Source organism: Diceros bicornis, chromosome 12 (assembly GCF_020826845.1).
Source record: "Diceros bicornis minor isolate mBicDic1 chromosome 12, mDicBic1.mat.cur, whole genome shotgun sequence".
Lineage (NCBI taxonomy): Eukaryota > Metazoa > Chordata > Mammalia > Perissodactyla > Rhinocerotidae > Diceros > Diceros bicornis.
The window spans coordinates 1891482-1906087 of NC_080751.1; positions in this window are offsets into that span (position 1 = coordinate 1891482).

Sequence of the window (14606 nt, forward strand, 5' to 3'; positions counted from 1 at the left end):
CCGAATTGGGAATCTGTGTCAAAACTTTGTTAGGAATTATGTGATCCTTACTAGCTGGAAGAAAGGAAGATGGGGCATTAAGTTCTTTCTAGGAGTTGGAGACATATCAAGTTTAGCTCAGTTCAGGTAATCTTTGAAATACCTATACAAACTTGTTCCCACATAGTAACTTGCAACTTTGATTGTGAATGTGCTTGCTTACAGCAACGAGCTATATGTTCTGCATGCCCGAATTGGGAATCTGTGTCAAAACTTTGTTAGGAATTATGTGATCCTTACTAGCTGGAAGTAAGGGAGAGGGGCATGAAGTCATTTCTAGGAGTTGGAGATACATAGTTTAGCTCAGTTGTGGGCATCTTTGAAATACCTATACAAACTTGTTCCTACATAGTAACTTGCAACTTTGAATGAGAATGTGCTTGCTTAAAGCAACGTGCTATATGTTGTGAATGCCCGAATTGGGAATCTGTGTCAAAACTTTGTTAGGAATTATGTGATCCTTACTAGCTGGAAGAAAGGAAGATGGGGCATTAAGTTCTTTCTAGGAGTTGGAGACATATCAAGTTTAGCTCAGTTCAGGTAATCTTTGAAATACCTATACAAACTTGTTCCCACATAGTAACTTGCAACTTTGATTGTGAATGTGCTTGCTTACAGCAACGAGCTATATGTTCTGCATGCCCGAATTGGGAATCTGTGTCAAAACTTTGTTAAGTATTATGTCATCCTTACTAGATGGAAGTAAGGGAGATGGGGCATGAAGTTATTTCTAGGAGTTGGAAACACACCCACTTTAGCTCAGTTCTGGGCATCTTTGAAATACATATACAAACTTGTTCCTACATAGTAACTTGCAACTTTAAATGAGAATGTGCTTGCTTACAGCAACGTGCTACATGTTCTGAATGCCCGAATTGGGAATCTGTGTCAAAACTTTGTTAGGAATTATGTGATCCTTACTAGCTGGAAGTAAGGGAGATGGGACATGAAGATATTTCTAGGAGTTGGAGACATACCCACTTTAGCTCAGTTCTGGGCATCTTTGAAATACCTATACAAACTTGTTCCCACATAGTAACTTGCAACTTTGATTGTGAATGTGCTTGCTTACAGCAACGAGCTATATGTTTTGCATGCCCGAATTGGGAATCTGTGTCAAAACTTTGTTAGGAATTATGTGATCCTTACTAGCTGAAAGTAAGGGAGATGGGGCATGAAGTTATTTCTAGGAGTTGGAGACATACCAAGTTTAGCTCAGTTCTGGGCATCTTTGAAATAACTATACAAACTTGTTCCTACATAGTATCTTGCTACTTGGAATGAGAAAGTGCTTGCATAAAGCAACGTGGTATATGTTCTGAATGCCCGAATTGGGAATCTGTGTCAAAACGTTGTTAGGAATTATGTGATCCTTACTAGCTGGAAGTAAGGGAGATGGGACATGTAGTTATTTCTAGGAGTTGGAGACATACCCCCTTTAGCTCAGTTCTGTGCATCTTTGATATACCTATACAAACTTGTTCCTACATAGTAACTTGCAACTTTGAATGAGAATGTGCTTGTTTACAGCATCGTGCTATATGTTCTGAACGCCCGAATTGGGAATCTGTGTCAAAACTTTGTTAGGAATTATGTGATCCTTACTAGCTGGAAGTAAGGGAGATGGGGCATGAAGTTTTTTCTAGGAGTTGGACACATACCAAGTTTAGCTCAGTTCTGGCATCTTTGAAATACCTATACAAACTTGTTCCTACATAGTAACTTGCAACTCTGAATGAGAATGTGCTTGCTTACAGCAACGTGCTATATGTTCTGAATGCCCGAATTGGGAATCTGTGTCAAAACTTTGTTAGGAATTATGTGATCCTTACTAGATGGAAGTAAGGGAGATGGCGCTTGAAGATATTTCTAGTAGTTGGAGACATACCCACTTTAGCTCAGTTCTGGGCATCTTTGAAATACCTGTACAAACTTGTTCCTACATAGTACTTGCTACTTGGAATGAGAAAGTGCTTTCTTAAACAACGGGCTACATGTTCTGAATGCCCGAATTGGGAATCTGTGACAACACTTTGTTAGAAATTATGTGATCCCTACTGGATGGAAGTAAGGGAGATGGCGCATGAAGTTATTTCTAGGAGTTGGAGACATACCAAGTTTAGCTCAGTTCTGGGCATCTTTGAAATACCTATACAAACTTGTTCCTACATAGTAACTTGCTAGTTGGAATGAGAAAATGCTTGCTTAAAGCAACGTGGTATATGTTCTGAATGCCCGAATTGGGTATCTGTGTCAAAACTTTGTTAGGAATTATGTGATCCTTACTAGCTCTAAGCAAGGGAGATGGGGCATGAAGTTTTTTCTAGGAGTTGGAGACATACCTACTTTAGCTCAGTTCTCGGCATCTTTGAAATACCTATACAAACTTGTTCCTACATAGTAACTTGCTAGTTGGAATGAGAAAGTGCTTGCTTAAACCAACGTGCTACATGTTCTGAATGCCCGAATTGGGAATCTGTGTCAAAACTTTGTTAGGAATTCTGTGATCCTTACTAGATGGAAGTAAGTGAGATGGGGCATGAAGTTATTTTTAGGAGTTGGAGACATACCCACTTTAGCTCAGTTCTGGGCATCTTTGAAATACCTATAGAAACTTGTTCCTACATAGAAACTTGCTACTTGGAATGAGAAAGTGCTTGCTTACAGCAACGTGCTATATTTTCTGAATGCCCGAATTGGGAATCTGTGTCTAAACTTTATTAGAAATTATGTGATCCTTACTAGATGAAAGTAAGGGGGATGGGGCATGAAGTTATTTCTAGGAGTTGGAGACATACCCATTTTGTTCAGTTCTGGGCATCTTTGAAATACCTATACAAACTTGTTCCTACATAGTAACTTGCAACTTTGAATGAGAATGTGCTTGCTTACAGCAACGTGCTATATATTTTGAATGCCTCAATTGGGAATCTGTGTCAAAACTTTGTTAGGAATTATGTGATCCTTACTAGCTGGAAGTAAGGGAGAGGGGCATGAAGTTATTTCTAGGAGTTGGAGATACATAGTTTAGCTCAGATCTGGGCATCTTTGAAATACCTATACAAACATGTTCCTACATAGTAACTTGCAACTTTGAATGAAAATGTGCTTGCTTACAGCAACGTGGTATATGTTGTGAATGCCCGAATTGGGAATCTGTGTCAAAACTTTGTTAGGAATTATGTGATCCTTTCTAGCTGGAAGAAAGGAAGATGGGGCATTAAGTTCTTTCTAGGAGTTGGAGACATACCAAGTTTAGCTCAGTTCTGGGCATCTTTGAAATACCTATACAAACTTGTTCCCACATAGTAACTTGCAACTTTGATTGTGAATGTGCTTGCTTACAGCAACGAGCTATATGTTTTGCATGCCCGAATTGGGAATCTGTGTCAAAACTTTGTTAGGAATTATGTGATCCTTACTAGCTGAAAGTAAGGGAGATGGGGCATGAAGTTATTTCTAGGAGTTGGAGACATACCAAGTTTAGCTCAGTTCTGGGCATCTTTGAAATAACTATACAAACTTGTTCCTACATAGTATCTTGCTACTTGGAATGAGAAAGTGCTTGCATAAAGCAACGTGGTATATGTTCTGAATGCCCGAATTGGGAATCTGTGTCAAAACGTTGTTAGGAATTATGTGATCCTTACTAGCTGGAAGTAAGGGAGATGGGACATGTAGTTATTTCTAGGAGTTGGAGACATACCCCCTTTAGCTCAGTTCTGTGCATCTTTGATATACCTATACAAACTTGTTCCTACATAGTAACTTGCAACTTTGAATGAGAATGTGCTTGTTTACAGCATCGTGCTATATGTTCTGAACGCCCGCATTGGGAATCTGTGTCAAAACTTTGTTAGGAATTATGTGATCCTTACTAGCTGGAAGTAAGGGAGATGGGGCATGAAGTTTTTTCTAGGAGTTGGACACATACCAAGTTTAGCTCAGTTCTGGCATCTTTGAAATACCTATACAAACTTGTTCCTACATAGTAACTTGCAACTCTGAATGAGAATGTGCTTGCTTACAGCAACGTGCTATATGTTCTGAATGCCCGAATTGGGAATCTGTGTCAAAACTTTGTTAGGAATTATGTGATCCTTACTAGATGGAAGTAAGGGAGATGGCGCTTGAAGATATTTCTAGTAGTTGGAGACATACCCACTTTAGCTCAGTTCTGGGCATCTTTGAAATACCTGTACAAACTTGTTCCTACATAGTACTTGCAACTTGGAATGAGAAAGTGCTTTCTTAAACAACGGGCTACATGTTCTGAATGCCCGAATTGGGAATCTGTGACAACACTTTGTTAGAAATTATGTGATCCCTACTGGATGGAAGTAAGGGAGATGGCGCATGAAGTTATTTCTAGGAGTTGGAGACATACCAAGTTTAGCTCAGTTCTGGGGATCTTTGAAATACCTATACAAACTTGTTCCTACATAGTAACTTGCTAGTTGGAATGAGAAAATGCTTGCTTAAAGCAACGTGGTATATGTTCTGAATGCCCGAATTGGGTATCTGTGTCAAAACTTTGTTAGGAATTATGTGATCCTTACTAGCTCTAAGCAAGGGAGATGGGGCATGAAGTTTTTTCTAGGAGTTGGAGACATACCTACTTTAGCTCAGTTCTCGGCATCTTTGAAATACCTATACAAACTTGTTCCTACATAGTAACTTGCTAGTTGGAATGAGAAAGTGCTTGCTTAAACCAACGTGCTACATGTTCTGAATGCCCGAATTGGGAATCTGTGTCAAAACTTTGTTAGGAATTCTGTGATCCTTACTAGATGGAAGTAAGTGAGATGGGGCATGAAGTTATTTTTAGGAGTTGGAGACATACCCACTTTAGCTCAGTTCTGGGCATCTTTGAAATACCTATAGAAACTTGTTCCTACATAGAAACTTGCTACTTGGAATGAGAAAGTGCTTGCTTACAGCAACGTGCTATATTTTCTGAATGCCCGAATTGGGAATCTGTGTCTAAACTTTATTAGAAATTATGTGATCCTTACTAGATGGAAGTAAGGGGGATGGGGCATGAAGTTATTTCTAGGAGTTGGAGACATACCCATTTTGTTCAGTTCTGGGCATCTTTGAAATACCTATACAAACTTGTTCCTACATAGTAACTTGCAACTTTGAATGAGAATGTGCTTGCTTACAGCAACGTGCTACATGTTCTGAATGCCCGAATTGGGAATCTGTGTCAAAACTTTGTTAGGAATTATGTGATCCTTACTAGCTGGAATTAAGGGAGATGGGACATGAAGATATTTCTAGGAGTTAGAGACATACCCACTTTAGCTCAGTTCTGGGCATCTTTGAAATACCTATACAAACTTGTTTCTACATAGTAACTTGCAACTTTGAATGAGAAAGTGCTTTCTTAAAGCAATGGGCTACATGTTCTGAATGCCCGAATTGGGAATCTGTGACAAAACTTTGTTAGAAATTATGTGATCCTTACTGGATGGAGGTAAGGGAGATGGGGCATGAAGTTATTTCTAGGAGTTGGAGACATACCAAGTTTAGCTCAGTTCTGGGCATCTTTGAAATACCTGTACAAACTTGTTCCTACATAGTAACTTACTACTTGGAATGAGAAAGTGCTTGCTTAAAGCAACGGGCTACATGTTCTGAATGCTCGAATTGGGAATCTCTGTCAAATCTTTGTTAGAAATTATGTGATCCTTACTGGATGGAAGTAAGGGAGATGGGGCCTGAAGTTATTTCTAGGAGTTGGAGACATACCAAGTTTCGCTCAGTTGTGGGCATCTTTGAAATACCTATAGAAACTTGTTCCTACATAGAAACTTGCTAGTTGGAATAGAAAGTGCTTGCTTAATGCAACGTTCTAAATGTTCTGAATGCCCGTATTGGGAATCGGTGTCAAAACTTTGTTAGGAATTATCTGATCCTTACTAGATGAAAGTAAGTAAGATGGGGCATGAAGTTATTTCTAGGAGTTGGAGACATACCCACTTTAGCTCAGTTCTGGGCATCTTTGAAATACCTATAGAAACTTGTTCCTACATAGTAACTTGCAACTTTGAATGAGAATGTGCTTGCTTAAAGCAACGTGCTATATATTGTGAATGCCCGAATTGGGAATCTGTGTCAAAACTTTGTTAGGAATTATGTGATCCTTACTAGCTGGAAGTAAGGGAGATGGGGCATGAAGTTATTTCTAGGAGTTGGAGACATATCATGTTTAGCTCAGTTCTGGGCATCTTTGAAATACCTGTACAAACTGGTTCCTACATAGTAACTTGCTACTTGGAATGAGAAAGTGCTTGCTTAAAGCAACGTGCTATATGTTCTGAATGCCCGAATTGGGAATCTGTGTCACAACTTTGTTAGAAATTATGTGATCCTTACTAGATGGAAGTAAGGGAGATGGGGCATGAAGTTATTTCTAGGAGTTGGAGACATACCCACTTTTGCTCAGTTCTGAGCATCTTTGAAATACCTATACAAACTTGTTACTACATAGTAACTTGCAACTTTGAATGAGAAAGTGCTTTCTTAAAGCAACGGGCTACATGTTCTGAATGCCCGAATTGGGAATCTGTGTCAAAACTTTGTTTGAAATTATGTGATCCTTACTGGATGGAAGTAAGGGAGATGGGGCATGAAGTTATTTCTAGGAGTTGGAGACATACCAAGTTTCGCTCAGTTGTGGGCATCTTTGAAATACCTATACAAACTTGTTCCTACATAGTAACTTGCAACTTTGAATGAGAATGTGCTTGCTTACAGCAACGTGCTATATATTTTGAATGCCTCAATTGGGAATCTGTGTCAAAACTTTGTTAGTAATTATGTGATCCTTACTAGCTGGAAGTAAGGGAGAGGGTCATGAAGTCATTTCTAGGAGTTGGAGATACATAGTTTAGCTCAGTTGTGGGCATCTTTGAAATACCTATACAAACTTATTCCTACATAGTAACTTGCAACTTTGAATGAGAATGTGCTTGCTTAAAGCAACGTGCTATATGTTGTGAATGCCCGAATTGGGAATCTGTGTCAACACTTTGTTAGGAATTATGTGATCCTTAGTAGCTGGAAGAAAGGAAGATGGGGCATTAAGTACTTTCTAGTAGTTGGAGACATATCAAGTTTAGCTCAGTTCAGGTAATCTTTGAAATACCTATACAAACTTGTTCCCACATAGTAATTTGCAACTTTGATTGTGAATGTGCTTGCTTACAGCAACGAGCTATATGTTCTGCATGCCCGAATTGGGAATCTGTGTCAAAACTTTGTTAGGAATTATGTCATCCTTACTAGATGGAAGTAAGTGAGATGGGGCATGAAGTTATTTCTAGGAGTTGGAAACACACCCACTTTAGCTCAGTTCTGGGCATCTTTGAAATACATATACAAACTTGTTCCTACATAGTAACTTGCAACTTTAAATGAGAATGTGCTTGCTTACAACAACGTGCTACATGTTCTGAATGCCCGAATTGGGAATCTGTGTCAAAATTTTGTTAGGAATTATGTGATCCTTACTAGCTGGAAGTAAGGGAGATGGGACATGAAGATATTTCTAGGAGTTGGAGACATACCCACTTTAGTTCAGTTCTGGGCATCTTTGAAATACCTATACAAACTTGTTTCTACATAGTATCTTGCAACTTTGAATGAGAAAGTGCTTTCTTAAAGCAATGTGCTACATGTTCTGAATGCCCGAATTGGGAATATGTGACAAAACTTTGTTAGAAATTATGTGATCCTTACTGGATGGAGGTAAGGGAGATGGGGCATGAAGTTATTTCTAGGAGTTGGAGACATACCAAGTTTAGCTCAGTTCTGGGCATCTTTGAAATACCTGTACAAACTTGTTCCTACATAGTAACTTACTACTTGGAATGAGAAAGTGCTTGCTTAAAGCAACGGGCTACATGTTCTGAATGCTCGAATTGGGAATCTCTGTCAAAACTTTGTTAGAAATTATGTGATCCTTACTGGATGGAAGTAAGGGAGATGGGGCATGAAGTTATTTCTAGGAGTTGGAGACATACCAAGTTTCGCTCAGTTGTGGGCATCTTTGAAATACCTATAGAAACTTGTTCCTACATAGAAACTTGCTAGTTGGAATGAGAAAGTGCTTGCTTAACGCAACGTTCTAAATGATCTGAATGCCCGAATTGGGAATCTGTGTCAAAACTTTGTTAGGAATTATGTGATCCTTACTAGATGAAAGTAAGGTAGATGGGGCTTGAAGTTATTTCTAGGAGTTGGAGACATACCAAGTTTCGCTCAGTTGTGGGCATCTTTGAAATACCTATACAAACTTGTTCCTACATAGTAACTTGCAACTTTAAATGAGAATGTGCTTGCTTACAGCAACGTGCTACATGTTCTGAATGCCCGAATTGGGAATCTGTGTCAAAACTTTGTTAGGAATTATGTGATCCTTACTAGCTGGAAGTAAGGGAGATGGGACATGAAGATATTTCTAGGAGTTAGAGACATACCCACTTTAGCTCAGTTCTGGGCATCTTTGAAATACCTATACAAACTTGTTTCTACATAGTAACTTGCAACTTTGAATGAGAAAGTGCTTTCTTAAAGCAATGGGCTACATGTTCTGAATGCCCGAATTGGGAATCTGTGACAAAACTTTGTTAGAAATTATGTGATCCTTACTGGATGGAGGTAAGGGAGATGGGGCATGAAGTTATTTCTAGGAGTTGGAGACATACCAAGTTTAGCTCAGTTCTGGGCATCTTTGAAATACCTGTACAAACTTGTTCCTACATAGTAACTTACTACTTGGAATGAGAAAGTGCTTGCTTAAAGCAACGGGCTACATGTTCTGAATGCTCGAATTGGGAATCTCTGTCAAAACTTTGTTAGAAATTATGTGATTCTCACTGGATGGAAGTAAGGGAGATGGGGCCTGAAGTTATTTCTAGGAGTTGGAGACATACCAAGTTTCGCTCAGTTGTGGGCATCTTTGAAATACCTATAGAAACTTGTTCCTACATAGAAACTTGCTAGTTGGAATGAGAAAGTGCTTGCTTAATGCAACGTTCTAAATGTTCTGAATGCCCGTATTGGGAATCGGTGTCAAAACTTTGTTAGGAATTATCTGATCCTTACTAGATGAAAGTAAGTGAGATGGGGCATGAAGTTATTTCTAGGAGTTGGAGACATACCCACTTTAGCTCAGTTCTGGGCATCTTTGAAATACCTATAGAAACTTGTTCCTACATAGTAACTTGCAACTTTGAATGAGAATGTGCTTGCTTAAAGCAACGTGCTATATATTGTGAATGCCCGAATTGGGAATCTGTGTCAAAACTTTGTTAGGAATTATGTGATCCTTACTAGCTGGAAGTAAGGGAGATGGGGCATGAAGTTATTTCTAGGAGTTGGAGACATATCATGTTTAGCTCAGTTCTGGGCATCTTTGAAATACCTGTACAAACTGGTTCCTACATAGTAACTTGCTACTTGGAATGAGAAAGTGCTTGCTTAAAGCAACGTGCTATATGTTCTGAATGCCCGAATTGGGAATCTGTGTCACAACTTTGTTAGAAATTATGTGATCCTTACTAGATGGAAGTAAGGGAGATGGGGCATGAAGTTATTTCTAGGAGTTGGAGACATACCCACTTTTGCTCAGTTCTGAGCATCTTTGAAATACCTATACAAACTTGTTACTACATAGTAACTTGCAACTTTGAATGAGAAAGTGCTTTCTTAAAGCAACGGGCTACATGTTCTGAATGCCCGAATTGGGAATCTGTGTCAAAACTTTGTTTGAAATTATGTGATCCTTACTGGATGGAAGTAAGGGAGATGGGGCATGAAGTTATTTCTAGGAGTTGGAGACATACCAAGTTTCGCTCAGTTGTGGGCATCTTTGAAATACCTATATAAACTTGTTCCTACATAGTAACTTGCAACTTTGAATGAGAATGTGCTTGCTTACAGCAACGTGCTATATATTTTGAATGCCTCAATTGGGAATCTGTGTCAAAACTTTGTTAGGAATTATGTGATCCTTACTAGCTGGAAGTAAGGGAGAGGGGCATGAAGTCATTTCTAGGAGTTGGAGATACATAGTTTAGCTCAGTTGTGGGCATCTTTGAAATACCTATACAAACTTGTTCCTACATAGTAACTTGCAACTTTGAATGAGAATGTGCTTGCTTAAAGCAACGTGCTATATGTTGTGAATGCCCGAATTGGGAATCTGTGTCAAAACTTTGTTAGGAATTATGTGATCCTTAGTAGCTGGAAGAAAGGAAGATGGGGCATTAAGTTCTTTCTAGGAGTTGGAGACATATCAAGTTTAGCTCAGTTCAGGTAATCTTTGAAATACCTATACAAACTTGTTCCCACATAGTAATTTGCAACTTTGATTGTGAATGTGCTTGCTTACAGCAACGAGCTATATGTTCTGCATGCCCGAATTGGGAATCTGTGTCAAAACTTTGTTAGGAATTATGTCATCCTTACTAGATGGAAGTAAGGGAGATGGGGCATGAAGTTATTTCTAGGAGTTGGAAACACACCCACTTTAGCTCAGTTCTGGGCATCTTTGAAATACATATACAAACTTGTTCCTACATAGTAACTTGCAACTTTAAATGAGAATGTGCTTGCTTACAACAACGTGCTACATGTTCTGAATGCCCGAATTGGGAATCTGTGTCAAAACTTTGTTAGGAATTATGTGATCCTTACTAGCTGGAAGTAAGGGAGATGGGACATGAAGATATTTCTAGGAGTTGGAGACATACCCACTTTAGTTCAGTTCTGGGCATCTTTGAAATACCTATACAAACTTGTTTCTACATAGTATCTTGCAACTGTGAATGAGAAAGTGCTTTCTTAAAGCAATGTGCTACATGTTCTGAATGCCCGAATTGGGAATCTGTGACAAAACTTTGTTAGAAATTATGTGATCCTTACTGGATGGAGGTAAGGGAGATGGGGCATGAAGTTATTTCTAGGAGTTGGAGACATACCAAGTTTAGCTCAGTTCTGGGCATCTTTGAAATACCTGTACAAACTTGTTCCTACAAAGTAACTTACTACTTGGAATGAGAAAGTGCTTGCTTAAAGCAACGGGCTACATGTTCTGAATGCTCGAATTGGGAATCTCTGTCAAATCTTTGTTAGAAATTATGTGATCCTTACTGGATGGAAGTAAGGGAGATGGGGCATGAAGTTATTTCTAGGAGTTGGAGACATACCAAGTTTCGCTCAGTTGTGGTCATCTTTGAAATACCTATAGAAACTTGTTCCTACATAGAAACTTGCTAGTTGGAATGAGAAAGTGCTTGCTTAACGCAACGTTCTAAATGATCTGAATGCCCGAATTGGGAATCTGTGTCAAAACTTTGTTAGGAATTATGTGATCCTTACTAGATGGAAGTAAGGTAGATGGGGCTTGAAGTTATTTCTAGGAGTTGGAGACATACCAAGTTTCGCTCAGTTGTGGGCATCTTTGAAATACCTATACAAACTTGTTCCGACATAGAAACTTGCTAGTTGGAATGAGAAAGTGCTTGCTTAATGCAACGTTCTAAATGTTCTGAATGCCCGTATTGGGAATCGGTGTCAAAACTTTGTTAGGAATTATCTGATCCTTACTAGATGAAAGTAAGTGAGATGGGGCATGAAGTTATTTCTAGGAGTTGGAGACATACCCACTTTAGCTCAGTTCTGGGCATCTTTGAAATACCTATAGAAACTTGTTCCTACATAGTAACTTGCAACTTTGAATGAGAATGTGCTTGCTTAAAGCAACGTGCTATATATTGTGAATGTCCGAATTGGGAATCTGTGTCAAAACTTTGTTAGGAATTATGTGATCCTTAATAGCTGGAAGTAAGGGAGATGGGGCATGAGGTTATTTCTAGGAGTTGGAGACATATCAAGTTTAGCTCAGTTCTGGGCATCTTTGAAATACCTGTACAAATTGGTTCCTCCATAGTAACTTGCTACTTGGAATGAGAAAGTGCTTGCTTAAAGCAACGTGCTATATGTTCTGAATGCCCGAATTGGGAATCTGTGTCACAACTTTGTTAGAAATTATGTGATCCTTACTAGATGGAAGTAAGGGAGATGGGGCATGAAGTTATTTCTAGGAGTTTGAGACATACCCACTTTTGCTCAGTTCTGAGGCTCTTTGAAATACCTATACAAACTTGTTACTACATAGTAACTTGCAACTTTGAATGAGAAAGTGCTTTCTTAAAGCAACGGGCTACATGTTCTGAATGCCCGAATTGGGAATCTGTGTCAAAACTTTGTTAGAAATTATGTGATCCTTACTGGATGGAAGTAAGGGAGATGGGGCATGAAGTTATTTCTAGGATTTGGTGACATACCAAGTTTCGCTCAGTTGTGCGCATCTTTGAAATACCTATACAAACTTGTTCCTACATAGTAACTTGCAACTTTGAATGAGAATGTGCTTGCTTACAGCAACGTGCTATATATTTTGAATGCCTCAATTGGGAATCTGTGTCAAAACTTTGTTAGGAATTATGTGATCCTTACTAGCTGGAAGTAAGGGAGAGGGGCATGAAGTTATTTCTAGGAGTTGGAGATACATAGTTTAGTTCAGTTGTGGGCATCTTTGAAATACCTATACAAACTTGTTCCTACATAGTAACTTGCAACTTTGAATGAAAATGTGCTTGCTTACAGCAACGTGGTATATGTTGTGAATGCCCGAATTGGGAATCTGTGTCAAAACTTTTTTAGGAATTATGTGATCCTTACTAGCTGGAAGAAAGGAAGATGGGGCATTAAGTTCTTTCTAGGAGTTGGAGACATACCAAGTTTAGCTCAGTTCAGGTAATCTTTGAAATACCTATACAAACTTGTTCCCACATAGTAACTTGCAACTTTGATTGTGAATGTGCTTGCTTACAGCAACGAGCTATATGTTTTGCATGCCCGAATTGGGAATCTGTGTCAAAACTTTGTTAGGAATTATGTGATCCTTACTAGATGGAAGTAAGGGAGATGGGGCATGAAGTTATTTCTAGGAGTTGGAGACATACCAAGTTTAGCTCAGTTCTGGGCATCTTTGAAATAACTATACAAACTTGTTCCTACATAGTAACTTGCTACTTGAAATGAGAAAGTGCTTACTTAAAGCAACGTGCTATATGTTCTGAATGCCCGAATTAGGAATCTGTGTCAAAACTTTGTTAGGAATTATGTGATCCTTACTAGCTGGAAGTAAGGGAGACGGGGCATGAAGTTATTTCTAGGAGTTGGAGATATATCAAGTTTAGCTCAGTTCTGGGCATCTTTGAAATACCTGTACAAATTTGTTCCTACATAGTAACTTGCTACTTGGAATGAGAAAGTGCTTGCTTAAAGCAACGTGGTATATGTTCTGAATGCCCGAATTGGGAATCTGTGTCAATACTTTGTTAGGAGTTATGTGATCCTTACTAGCTGGAAGTAAGGGAGATGGGACATGTAGTTATTTCTAGGAGTTGGAGACATACCCCCTTTAGCTCAGTTCTGGGCATCTTTGATATACCTATACAAACTTGTTCCTACATAGTAACTTGCAACTTTAAATGAGAATGTGCTTGTTTACAGCATCGTGCTATATGTTCTGAACGCCCGAATTGGGCATCTGTGTCAAAACTTTGTTAGGAATTATGTGATCCTTACTAGCTGGAAGAAAGGGAGATGGGGCATGAAGTTTTTTCTAGGAGTTGGAGACATACCAAATTTAGCTCAGTTCTGGCATCTTTGAAATACCTATACAAACTTGTTCCTACATAGTAACTTGCTACTTGGAATGAGAAAGTGCTTGCTTACAGCAACGTGCTATATTTTCTGAATGCCCGAATTGGGAATCTGTGTCAAAACTTTATTAGAAATCATGTGATCCTTACTAGATGGAAGTAAGGGAGATGGGGCATGAAGTTATTTCTAGGAGTTGGAGACATACCCTCTTTAGCTCAGTTCTGGGCATCTTTGACATACTTATACAAACTTGTTCCTACATAGTAACTTGCAACTCTGAATGAGAATGTGCTTGCTTACAGCAACGTGCTATATGTTCTGAATGCCCGAATTGGGAATCTGTGTCAAAACTTTCTTAGGAATTATGTGATCCTTACTAGATGGAAGTAAGGGAGATGGGGCATGAAATTATTTCTAGGAGTTGGAGACATACCCACTTTAGCTCAGTTCTGGGCATCTTTGAAATACCTGTACAAACTTGTTCCTACATAGTACTTGCTACTTGGAATGAGAAAGTGCTTTCTTAAACAACGGGCTACATGTTCTGAATGCCCGAATTGGGAATCAGTGACAACACTTTGTTAGAAATTATGTGATCCTTACTGGATGGAAGTAAGGGAGATGGCGCATGAAGTTATTTCTAGGAGTTGGAGACATACCAAGTTTAGCTCAGTTCTGGGCATCTTTGAAATACCTATACAAACTTGTTCCTACATAGTAACTTGCTAGTTGAAATGAGAAAATGCTTGCTTAAAGCAACGTGGTATATGTTCTGAATGCCCGAATTGGGTATCTGTTTCAAAACTTTGTTAGGAATTATG